This window comes from Microtus pennsylvanicus, chromosome 5, assembly GCF_037038515.1.
Source record: "Microtus pennsylvanicus isolate mMicPen1 chromosome 5, mMicPen1.hap1, whole genome shotgun sequence".
NCBI classification, from domain to species: Eukaryota; Metazoa; Chordata; class Mammalia; order Rodentia; family Cricetidae; genus Microtus; species Microtus pennsylvanicus.
Genome location: NC_134583.1, coordinates 1690609 through 1704207, shown reverse-complemented (window position 1 = coordinate 1704207; position 13599 = coordinate 1690609).

The window sequence follows — 13599 nt, the reverse complement described above, 5'->3', positions numbered from 1 at the left end:
TTGAGGTCAGCCTGGTCTACAAGAGCTAGTTCCAAGACAGGCTCCAAAGCCACAGAGAAACCCTGTCTCAAAAACCAAAAAGAAAAAAAAGAAAAAAAAGAAATCTAAGCTAATAGGCCAAGCAGTGTTTTAATTAATATAGTTTCTGTGTAATTATTTTGGGTCCAGGCAGCCAGGAATGAACAAGGATCTTCTGCCTACAACACAGTGCTATTTCTTCTGTAGAAATAAATTTGACAGTGTTAATCTTTTCAAGCATTATGATGTCATTTTTATACTGTTTGTATTTACAAACTCATGGTAAAATGAATTTATGAATTTATGAAGTCCTATGTGTAGGGTAAATGGGCCAGCTAAGGAAACACATCCTGACTCTGAAATCAGAGCCAGTGAAATACATAATTTTGACTCTGAAACTGGAGACAAAGGAATACATCCTGACTCTAAAACCAAGACAAGGAAATACACTTTGTTTCTGAATCCAGAGCCAATGAAAGAAACACCTGACCCTGAAACCAGACTTAAAAGACTATAAAAGGCAAGTGACAGAACACACTTTGACCCTAAAACAAAAGCCAAAGAAACACACTCTACCCTTGACCAACTGAGCACAAAACCAGCTAATCCCTAAGCTCAAGATCTACCAACCTCTGAGCATGAAATCCAGCCAATCTCTGCATTGTTCAAGATCAGGGATTGACATCTAACCAATTCCCACTCTGAGAATCTTCTCCCTGGGAACACTCTATGACTAAGAAGTCCCATATAAGTTCTGTACATGTTCAGTTGGCTTCTGCCCTGGCAAGACAGCCCCTCTCCTGGATTCTTCCCTTCCAAATAAATTTCTTGAATGAGTTTTGGGTGAAGACCTTCACTGTAGTGGTAAGAAACTTTGTAGTGTATTGGAACAGAGAAGCTTTGGTCACCTCTGCTGGCAAACTCCCTTAAAGGAGCAGGGCAGAAGTAGCAACTCTTCACCAAAGACTGCAACATTTCAGCAAGTTTCCCATTAACTCCAGTGAAGCAGAGAAGTAACAATTTGGGCTGAAGCTGAGAAAAAAATGGGCATCTCTGTTAGGAAACTCCCTAGTGGAGTGGAACAGAAAAGCACTGGGCACCTCTGCTGGGAAACTCCCTTAGGGAAGTGGAACAGAACAGCCATGGGCATGTCTGCTTTGAAGCTCTCTTAGCAGAATGAAGCAGGGTCCAGCTGTGATGGCTCTTTTGGAGAGGAGCAGTATTGCTACATCCTGCATGGAGAACATCTCCCACTGGAACACAGCCTCATATATAGCCAGACTTCCCAATAGCCAGTATTTGTCAGGGACCATCTTTGACAAGTATACCAGTTACCACGGTAGGGGTATGGGGATTAGAAAAATAAGTAAAGAGAATGAAGACATGTAGTAATAAGAGCAGCAGGGCTGTGTCCCCAACACCCCAGCTGCCTGCTCGGCTAGCTTATGCCCCGAAATAATTACACAGACACTGTATTCATTTAATCACTGCTTGGCCCTTTAGCTCTGGCCCTTACTGGCTAATTCTGATATACCGATCAACCCATCTCTAATAATCTGTGAGCACCGGTCTTACTGGGAAGATTCTAGGTCGGAGCTTCATCGGGTGTGTCTGCCTGGGAGCGGGGCATGGCGTCTCTCTGAGGCGTCTGCTCTGGAGAGGAGAGCTGTCGAGTCTGACCTCACTTCCTCTTCCTCCCGGAATTCTGTTCTGTTTTCTCCACCTACCTATGTCCTAACCAATAAAATGGGCCAAGGCAGTTCCTTTATTAGCCAATGACCTTCCTCCATCAAAGACACAAGTGAAAATAATAAAACAGAAGCATAGGATAGTACTGGCAGGGAGTTCCAGTGAATACTGTAAATCTGCCTGCATTTAATTTCCCATTATGTTTATACCCCAATACAACAGGGGGAAGAAGACAAAAGACTGCTTTAACACAATGCCAAGGACAACTAGAACAGTTACTTACTTCAATACTTTGATTCATCAAGTCCTTAATTACTGAGAAAAACATTCTGTTATTCAGGCAGTGAACCGACCCTAGACCAAGGATCCTAAAGGCAGTCATTCCTTAGGCCAAACATCTTAATTCAAAAGAAGGAGCAGAAGTATTTTTATAATTCTCTCACCTTTGCTCAAGGGGGAGTGGATTTATCTGCCTAGGCCCTCTTAAAGTCCAAAACACAAAACAACCACACCTTAGGTCAGGGTGTGTAGCCATACCTGTTAACAACTTTGCCACCCTGAAACTGACCTTCAGACAAGGTGGAAATAGGCTCATGGTTTGGGGCCTCTACAAGGATACCTTTTCTTCTCATAGCTGTAGGTATCCAGTACACTTTCTTTCACAACTGTAGGTATGGCCTGACTTCTACCAACCAGGCTACCATTTTCTTCAGAGCCCTAGGTATCAGGCTACCTTCCCTCCACAGCTTCAGTTATAGCCAGACTTCTCAACAGTCAGGATTCCTTTCTCCTTATAGCTGTAGGTATCCAGTATACTTTCCCTTCACAGCTGTAGGTATGTCCTGACAGGACAGTGAGGGTACCTTTCTCTTTAGAGCTATAACTATTCAGAATACCTTTTCTCCACAGTTTCAGGCATAGCCTGACTTAATAACAGTCAGGGTATCTTTCCTATCAGCTATAGATATCCAGGATTGTAATTTGAGACTGTTCAGGAAGTTTCTGGAGCCATCTAGACACAAATAGTCACACAGAAAATATATTAGTTACAACACTGTTTGGTCTGTTAGCTCAAGATTCTTATTGACTAATTCTTACATCTTAAATTAACCCATTTCTGTTAATCTCACTATAGGCTGTGGCTTATCAGTAATGTTCTGTTCTGGCATCTTTCTGCTTGAACAACTACATTTCTTTTACTCCACCTATTCTCTCTCTCTCTCTCTCTCTCTCTCTCTCTCTCTCTCTCTCTCTTCCAGCCTGACTATATTCTGCCCTGCTGTAGGCCAAAGCAACTTTTTTTAACCAATGGTAATAAATCATGTTCACAGAATACAGAGGGGAATCCCACATCCCAAGATTGTAGCGGCGTAAACGAATTCAGACAGATTGTAAAAATATATATAGTTTTAATGTAGAAATAGACTTACAGAACCACCATTCCCGCGGAGACCAGGAAAGCAGAAACGACAGCTCAGAGCACGCTCGCCAAATTTAAAGGCAGACATTAGCCCTAGGCGAACACGCCCCCTAAGGGGTGGGACTTATCCCTACATCTCCCCTTTTTGTCTAAATAAGACAGAACTAAACCAAATACAACTACATACAATAACAACAAATAATAAATATAACAAACAATATTGAGAACAAAAGCTTTGCTAAACATTCTATCTCAAGGAGTCCAAATAATGTAAAGAGTAACTACAATTATATAATCTTCAACTCAGTCAAAGATCTGAGAAGGGAATAAACACTACTCAACAAACGAGATATATCCAAAATGTGCAACAATTGACAGAGACAACTGACTACCTGGGCAATCACCCAAAGTCTCGTTTGCAATGTTGAGTCAACCAATTTTGGCTAAGGCCTAACATAACTGACATACCATTATTAAAGGCAAGGAACTTTTCAAAACTATCTTACCCTGTCTTGGCAGGATATGACAGTCCCGTTTTATCCATTGATGCATGCTCTGTATCTGTGTCAGTGGTTGAGGTATGGGCATTTCTTTGCCCAAAGGCCAGTTCTGCCAAATAGAAAGGCTCCAGGTGGAGTGTCTTTGGTGCTCAACATTCTCTCGGGAATAGAGTGGTGTTGCCAGGAGCAATTGTGTCTCACTATCACGAAACTCTGAGTTAGATTAAAGGCCATTTTCTACAGCTCTTTGAAGAGGTTGAAGATTATCTATCTATACTGACGATAATCTCTATAAATCTAAAGAACCTGATTAGTCTGATTATAAATGACAAACTTAGATGACTATTTATCTATATAATTCTCAATATCTATCTAACTTAAAGACTAAGACAATAAACAACTGTGTAACAAATGAGGATAATGACCTCCAAATATAAACACTGTACAAATATACATTGCAATATGGCAAATATATATTAATACACAAACATTATATAATTTTCTTAATCAGAGGTAGAAATGTACATTGCAATGTGGTAAATATTTACAATATATATATATCAATACAATATATGTCAATACATAAAAATGTTTTAAACAGACATAGAAACATGCATGCATACAATAGTCAATATAATTTAACTTTGTTTCAATATACAAGAATTGATACCAATATATTTGTCTAAAAGCAGTAACTCACAATTATAAATCTATTATCACATCATTCCCTCTTTTTTTTTTTCAAAATGATCCCTGAGCTTATAAAATTCCTCCCCCAACCTCCCATCCCCTAAATGATGTCCCTAAACCCAGGGGTAAACTTTACTGGGAGAGGGGACGTCGTCCTCTAGAATTACTTCCAGCTCTCATGGGGGCAACGTTCTTTCTGGGGGATCCTGTGAAAGTAAAATGATGGTTAAATTTCAAGATCAATGTCTTTTAAAATTGCAAATAGTCTCTGAGTATTTTGTGAAGGTCTGGCCAGAATGTTGTACAAGATGTGCACCATTTCAGCTAACCAAGTTGGAATCGTCTTGTGCAGCTGGTATCCAAAACAGGTCTTGTAGTAGTGCTATCAGTATCATGACGTCATATCAGCCAGGTAGAGTTGTTGTTGTGGGGCCCCATCTTCTTCCTGGAAACTTAAAATGTCACTTCAGGAAAAACTCATTGTTCATTGTGAGAAACCTAAACATTAATCATATAGACATATATATACATACATATATATATTCAATAAAAGGCATGATAGATATATTCAATGAAAAATATGATAGATATGAAGAAAAGCAAAGATGTTTTCTAAACTCATATTTCTTTCTGTCCCATATCATGGCTCTTGACATGAGACAGAAACTCCAGAAACTCTGGGTTTTTCTCTTACTAACAGGCTTGGAATTGGAGAGGGACTGAGCCAGAGTCCAACTTCAAAACCAGCTCTATATATTTATGAAGAAATGTTTAATAAGACATATAAATAAAAATTAATACTTACAAAATGTGTCCATCCATCAGTAATTAAATATTCAGGGTCCCTCAATTTCTTTGAAGATGAGTATTTTCCTGTGGAGATAAGAAAAGAACCCTGCCTCCAACCTATCTGTATTTCTTACCATCAGTATGTTCGCCATCCTTATGAAAGAATTGTTATTTATCTTTTCCAAGTGGCTTCTCTTCTTCAAACCGAACCTTTATTAATTTTGATGGTATCCACAATTTTTCCTCACCTGTGGAGATAAGAGCAAAACCTCTTCCCCAACGTAGCACATATCCTGGCTTCCATTGTGAGGTCAGCACATCCTTGAAATAAACTGGTTGATTTAGTTCAGTAGACTTTTCCATTATCCAATGTCTTTCTGCAGCCGTTGTTCCTTTCTCATTAGCGTTGAGAAAATTCAAGGTTAACAAAGCATTATGTAGCCTATTTCTGAGGGTGTTTTCCACCCCTTTCTGTTTGTTCAACATATCTTTTATAGTTCGATTTGATCTTTCTATGACTGCTTGACCTGTAGGATTGTATGGTATACCTGTAACATGCTTGATATTGTAATAATCAAAAAAACCGTTTCATTTTCCTAGAAACATAAGCAGGACCATTGTCCGTTTTTATTTGTGTAGGTATACCCATGATAGCCATGACTTCTAATAAATGAGTGATTACTGAATCAGCTTTTTCTGAACTTAAAGCAGTTGCCCACTGAAAGCCTGAATAAGTGTCAATGGTGTGATGAACATATTTTAATTTGCCAAATTCTGCAAAGTGGAACACATCCATCTGCCAGATTTCATTCCTTTGGGTGCCCTTTGGATTAGCCCCTGCAGCCAGTGGCGTTTGGTTATAGAAAGAGCAAGTAGGGCATTTCTTTACAATCTCCTTAGCTTGTTGCCATGTAATTGAAAACTCCTTCTTCAAACCTTTGCTATTAACATGATGTTTTTTATGAAATTCAGAGGCTTGTAGCACACTACCAATCAGTAATTGATCAATTTCTGCATTACCTTGTGCTAGAGGACCTGGCAGACCCGTATGGGATCGGATGTGTGTTATGTACATAGGACAAAGCCTGTTCCTGATCAAATCTTGAACCTGGAGAAACAATGAGGTTAGTTCAGTATCATCAGGTATAAATTCAGCAGTTTCAATATGTAAAATAACTCTTTCTGCGTATTGTGAATCTGTAACTATATTAATAGGTTCTTTAAAATCCCTTAGCACCATAAGAATGGCATATAATTCTGCCTTCTGGACAGAATTATACGGACTTTGTTCCACCTTATCCAAGTCTTCTGATTTGTAACCTGCCTTCCCTGATTTATTGGCATCAGTATAGAATGTACGGGCTCCAGTTATTGGAGCATCACAGACGATTCGAGGAAGAATCCAAGAAGTTCTCTTTATGAAGTTAAGCCGCTTGCTTTTTGGATAGTTGTTATTAATGTCTCCCAAAAAATTAGCACAAGCTCTTTTCCATGGTTCATTATCTTCCCATAATTTCTTTAGTTCATCAGCAGTGAAGGGCACTATAATTTCTGCTGGGTCTATGCCTGCTAGTTGACGAAGTCTCAGCTTGCCTTTTATAATTAACTCAGAGACTTTTTCCACATAAGTTTTCAGTTTCTTACTTGGTTTATGTGGTAAAAAGATCCATTCCAAAATAATATCATCTCTCTGCATTAAAATTCCTGTAGGAGAAATTTTTGATGGTAGTATGACAAGAATACAATCGAGCTCTGGATTCACCCTGTCCACATGTGCCTGTTGTAATTTTTCCTCAATCATTGTCAGTTCCTTTTCTGCTTCAGCTGTTAATTCTCTGGGACTGTTTAAATCTTTATCACCATCCAAGGTTTTGTTCAAATGAATTATTAGATCAGGTGTTATTCCAATAGCTGGTCGTAGACTGGAAATGTCTCCTAACAGTCTTTGAAAGTCATTAAGAGTCCGTAGTCGATCTCTCCTAATTTGTGCTTTTTGTGTCTTAATTTTTTGCAAACCTATTTTATAACCTAAATAATTAACAGAATCTCCCTTCTGAATCTTTTCAGGAGTGATTTGCAATCCCCATTTAGGTAAAAGTATCTTTATTTCTTCAAACAGTCTGTTCAAGGTATCCATGTTTGAATCGGATAACAAGATGTCGTCCATGTAATGGTATACTATAGATTTGGGAAATTTCTTGCGTATTATTTGCAATGGTTGGTTCACAAAATATTGGCACAGGGTGGGGCTATTTAACATACCCTGGGGGAGAACGGTCCAGTGGTACCTCCTCGAAGGTTGAGAATTGTTATAAGTAGGCACTGTGAAGGCAAATTTTTCTCTATCTTCTTTTTGCAAAGGTATAGTGAAAAAACAATCCTTTAAATCGATAACTATGAGAGGCCATCCTTTTGGTAATAAAGAGGGCAAAGGAATTCCAGATTGCAGAGGGCCCATAGGTTGAATAACCTTGTTGATGGCCCTGAGATCTGTCACCATTCTCCATTTACCTGATTTTTTCTTAACCACAAATACAGGAGAATTCCAAGGGCTGGTAGATTCTTCTATATGTCCAGCATCTAATTGTTCTTGTACCAGCTGTTCTAAAGCCTGTAACTTTTCCTCAGCTAAAGGCCATTGCTTTGTCCATATTGGTTTCTCAGTCAACCATTTTAGAGGCAAGGCTGTTGGTATCTCTGAAGGGACATCAATTGCTTGTTCTTGTACAGCCCGAATGGCCGGTTTTCTCCGTTTGTAATATCTTTTAATATTATTCTCAGAACTATAGGCTCTAGAAGTAGCAGGAATGTTAATTTCGGTATTCCATTGTTGTAATAGGTCACGACCCCATAAATTCATTGCGATATTTCTACATATGGCTTTAATTTTCCTATTTGTCCCTCTGGCCCTATACATTCAACCCATCTCGTGCTCTGCCTTACTCGAGATAGGGTTCCAATTCCCAGGAGCTGAACATTTACATTCTGAAGAGGCCAATACAGATGCCAAGATTCTGGGGTAATGATACTTACATCAGCACCTGTGTCCAGCAGGCCAGTAATAAAAATGCCATTTACACACACTCTCAGTTTAGGTCTTTGATCATGTATAGAAGTTTGCCAAAACACATGTAACTTATCTTTCTGATCATTATTGCTTGTAACAGTAGGCATGGGGCTTCCTAATTGTCCTGATGAGGCACGTTCTCTGCAGAAACTGGATATTATTGAACCGTGTTTGCTATGGGGGCCTGTGAGGCCCCCCTCTCACGTTTCCCCACTGTATCAGGTTGCCTTGTCTATCTCTTGTAGACTTGCATTCATTCGTCCAATGTCTGTCTTTTCCACATCTTCTACATAAACCTGAAGGCTGAGTCCTCCTATTTCTGTTATTTCTAGAAGATGCATCATTATTATTTCTGAAAGATGCATTATTATTATTATTTCTGAAAATCCGTTGTCTACAATTCCGTTTCATATGACCCATTTTGCCACAATTAAGACATTTGGTATTCTGGTGTCTCCTTTTACCACTGGAAATTGCTTCTTCTACCCATGCTTCAGTGCCATAATCAAATGTATCAACATTGAGTGTATGCAAGACCCATTCTTCCAAAGGTGCTGATCTGAGCTTTAAAGGCCCCCAAATCCTTTTGCATTCCACATTTGTACAGCCTTAGTTAATCTTTGTAAAAAGTCACTAAAGGGTTCTCTCTGACCTTGTTTAACTCTGACAAATGATTCCATTCTCTGTCCTGGGTCTTGTACCCTGTCCCAAGCCCTTAAGGCTGCTGTAGTACACATGGAGAGTGTGTTTTCATCCAAATTAGCTTGTTTCTGAGGGTCGGAAAAGAGCCCTTCACCTAGAATTTTATCTAGGGAAATGTCAATTCCCTTTGCTTTTCCCTGCTGTTCTAAGAGTTTAGCCTCTTGCCTGAATAAGCATTGCCATTTCAATTGTGGTCCACTCTCAAGTACTGCAGAGCTCAGCTGGAGCCAGTCCAAGGGGGTTGCTTTGTTTGTCGTGGCCCAAGATCTTAGCATCTCTTTAACAAAAGAGGCTTGCATCCCAAAAGTCATGACAGCCTGCTTAATTTCCTTGAGGTCATTCATACGGACAGGCTCCCATGTATCCTCCTTGATGACCCTAGGGTTTCTGGAACCAACCACCTTCTCTGTTGTTATTACTGGAAAGGCAGGTAGAGCTGTCGGTAGAGCTTTGTGGAAATTGTCCCGGAGAGATTTACCCACAGATGTAGTTAAAATTTGCCCTTCTACCCTTTGCTCTTCTTCATCAGAATTTAGAAATTCCTCAATCTTTTCAATTCTATTCACTATTGCCTTCTGCAATGTCTGAATCTCCTGTCCAGAATTATGTTCCAAAGCCTTCATTGAGGATTCTAAAGTATGAAGTTTGTCCGTTAGAGATAACATCTTATCTTTGGACATAATTTTTATGGCATAAACTGTGCCTTCTTGTATTGACACTCTTTCCATCAATTTGTCATAAGCTTTAGACAAAATCTGATTGTCACATTCAGCAGTTTTGATTCTCTCAGTTAATGTTTCATTTCCTACAGAAAGGGACTGAATCTTATTGTCCAAATCAGCTGTTCCCTCTTCCATAGTAATGAATTTCTCCTTAATATCAGCCACTAATGTTTCAGTTCCTACAGAGAGGGACTGAACCTTACGATCCAGATCAGCTGTTCCCTCTTCCATAGTAATGAATTTCTCCTTAACATCGGCCTGGAGAGCCTCAAACTGATTCTTGAGAAGATTGTTATCAGCCTGGAGAACTTCAAACCGATTCTCGAGAAGATTGTTATCAGTCTGGAGAACTCCAAACTGATTCTTGAGAAGATTGTTATCAGCCTGGAGAACTTCAAACTGATTCTTGAGAAGATTGTTATCAGCCTGGAGAACTTCAAACTGATTCTTGAGAAGATTGTTATCATTCTCAATTGTTTTTAAGCGTTCAATCTCTGCCTTAAGAATCCTGGATTCGTCTCGTAAAGACTTTATCATATTTCTATTATCAAACCATTTGGTGCCAATGAAAACTACGAATCCCAGAAGGATCCATAGAAGTGGGGTGATAGACACCTCTTGTAAAATCTCCCACATGGTACAATTAAAAAAACTGTTAAATTCTTGAACAGTAATGTGTTCAGATATTTTATTTATAAAAGAAAAAATTTTTTACCTGCAATGATCGGTTCCTGTCAGTGGTGGTCTCTGTGTTTTTGGAGCCTGTCCTAGAACTAGCTCTTGTAGACAAGGCTGGCCTCGAACTCACAGAGATCCACCTGTCTCTATCTCCCAAGTGCTGGGATTAAAGGCGTGCACTACCATGGCCTGGCAGGCCTCAAACTCACAGAGATCCATCTGCCTCTGCTTCCCAAGTGCTGGGATTAAAGGTGTGTGCTACCACTGCCTGGCCGGCCTCAAACTCACAGAGATCCGCCTGCCCTTTCCTCCCAAGTGCTGGTATCAAAAGCGTTCGCCACCACTGCCCGGCCAAGTCACTTTGTGTCAGACCAAATCTGCCGCTGTGGCAGCTTTTGTTGCAAAACCGCAGGTACTTGAGCTTCTGCTAATTCAGGCAGTGTGGTTTCGCTGCAAAACTTAGCCAAGGCAGGCAGAATGGGCCTGTGTGGCCAAGTATTTCTTTGACTTGGCACTGGGGCCGGAGTCACGAACTGAAAAACAGTACCCGGGAGGGTGCTGTGTTAGCTAGAGGGCTACCCGCTTGAGTCGGGGCAAAATAGCCCAACGTTGGATGCCAAAATGTAGTGGCGTAAACGAATGCAGACAGATTGTAAAAATATATATAGCTTTAATGTAGAAATAGACTTACAGAACCACCGTTCCCGCGGAGACCAGGAAAGCAGAAGCGACAGCTCGGCGTGCTCGCCAAATTTAAAGGCAGACATTAGCCCGAGGCGAACACGCCCCCTAAGGGGCGGGACTTATCCCTACACAATATACCTTCTCTTCACAACTGTAGGTATAGCCTGACTTCTGACAGTCAGTGTTGTAGGGAGGTTGCTTGTTTGGTTCCCAGGCACCTGGCTAGCTTAGATCTGAAATAATCACACAAACACTGTATAAATTAAACAACTGCTTGGCCCATTAGCTCTGGCTTCTTATTGGCTAAGTCTTACATATAAATTTAACCCATTTCTATTAATCTGTGTATGGTCTTGTGGCTGTGACTTACTGGGTAAAATTCCCAGCATCTGTCTTCAGCATCTCCATGGCATCTCACTTACTCTGCCCTTCTTTCTCCCAGCATTCAGTTCAGTTATCACTGCCGAACTAAGTCCTGCCCTATCAACAAGCCAAGGCAGTTTTGTTATTCATTAACGGTAATCACATCACACAGAGGGGAATCCCACATCAGATCAGGGTATCTTTCTCCACACAGCTGTAAATATCCAGACTACCTTCCTTTCATAGCTGTAGGTATAGTCTGACTTCTGACAGTCAGGATAACTCCCCCCCCCCCAGAGCTGTAACACTTGCACTATGAATTTTAACAGTAATGTAACCCTTTTAGATTTTATATTTCTCCTCAATTGAATGGAATCACTGATTCAGGTGTAAAACTTTATTTGTTCCTTTTCTGTTGCTGTGATATAATGTCTAGGTCAACTTATAAAAATTAATTTGGCCTTTGGCTCCAGCGGCATACAGGATCGCCATGAAAGTACATGACAGCTGGACAGTGGTGGTGCATACTTTTGATCCCACACTCAGGAGGCAGAGGCAGGTGGGTCTCTGTGAGTTTGAGGCCAGCCTGGTCTACAAAGCTAGTTCTAGGACAGACTTCAAAGCTACAGAGAAACACTTTCTCAAAAAAGAAAGAAAGATAGTGTTATGGCTACAACTGTCTAACATGACAGCTAAAACAGGAAGCTGAGAACTCAAATCCTTGACCTACAGCATGAAGCAGAGGGTGTAAACTAGAAAAGCCTACCCCCAGTGACTTACTTCCTCCAGCAGGACAGCATTTCATAAGTCTTCCCAAATGATTCCATCAACTTAGAAGGATTGATTTCTCAGACTTCAAGCCTGCCTGATTGCTTCATGGTGAAGAAAAACTCTGTAAGCCATTAGGTGCCTTAACACCTATATTATAGGAATGAATTCTTACATGAGAAAAAATTTTCATGAGTGAAAATATGTTTAAAGAATTGTTTTGATTGTGATTATGTGATATCAGTGTGCTTTGTGTGGGTATGTGAATGTGCATGCTGGTTTCTGATATATTAGATTCTAGGATTTTATTGCAGAAATTACAGGAGGTTGTCAAAAAATCAGACCTTGGTCCAGGTAGCAAACATTTCTTAACTGCCCAGCCATGTTTCTAGTGCTCTAAATATTTTAAAGCCTATTTTTCAATTAAAAGACAGAAATAGGAATAAACTCACATAAAAGAAAATGCTTTCTGAAAATGATTTTGTAAAGGCTTTAGACATTACAGTTGTCTTCAGCTTCAAGAAAAAATTAATGATCCATTTATTTTTCATCATAGCCTTGAAGGAAGTAAATTATTTACTATGCTCACTGAAGACTGATGGTAGAGATCACTGCATTGTGGTTTCTACTTTGAAACATTTGAGGTAGATACTAAAGTGTGCTCCATGTGTGACAGATCCATTTAGTGAAGTTTATTTTGTGGTCCTTATATTTCTTCTGTGACCTTTGTTAATCTGTTGTGTTTTTACTTAGTGATAGGTATTTTCCTACTATAATGTGTAGAATGGTAACCCCATCATCTAATTGATTCATTTTTTTTATCTAAATATCAGGCAGTGTGTGATCATACTTTTTAAGTAAGAGCATCTATGAAATGGTGATGGGTTGTTGCTCCTGGTTTTGTTTTTCATATTTCCACAAATTCTCAAATTCCCTTGAGATTTTCTTGTTTGTTATTCAGTTTTGCCTAGATGCTAGTAATGATTCAGGGATACATTTGAACTCATGATCCTCATGAGTCTACCTCCTTAGTACAAGTCTAAGGGTAGATGAAGTACTCACAACATTTGCTCTTTGGTCAACACAATTTAACAATGTTAATGTTAAAAATGCTTAAGAGAAGAGAATATAAGAAACATTAATGATCTCGTGTGTGTACTCAAAACAGTATTTTTATTTATCTGGTAGAGATGTAATAAAGTAGGATAATGAACATTCAACTGTGTATCTCATACCATAGCTTGATGTTTTATATGTGTGTTATAAATATATATTAGAATATATATACATAATACTGATGTTCCATGCTTCCCCACTCCCAATTAGTTAACCATTTTATCTTGAAGAATTGCCTTCTAAGGAAATTATCCAAAGATGTCAGGTAATGTAAGGGCACTAAGATTTATTTTGTAACAGATTTACGGTGTGTGTGCAATGTGATTATGGGTTTTTAGGACCAATGCAGATATTTGGAGACCAGAATACCACTTTGCAGTTTCTACTTTTGGT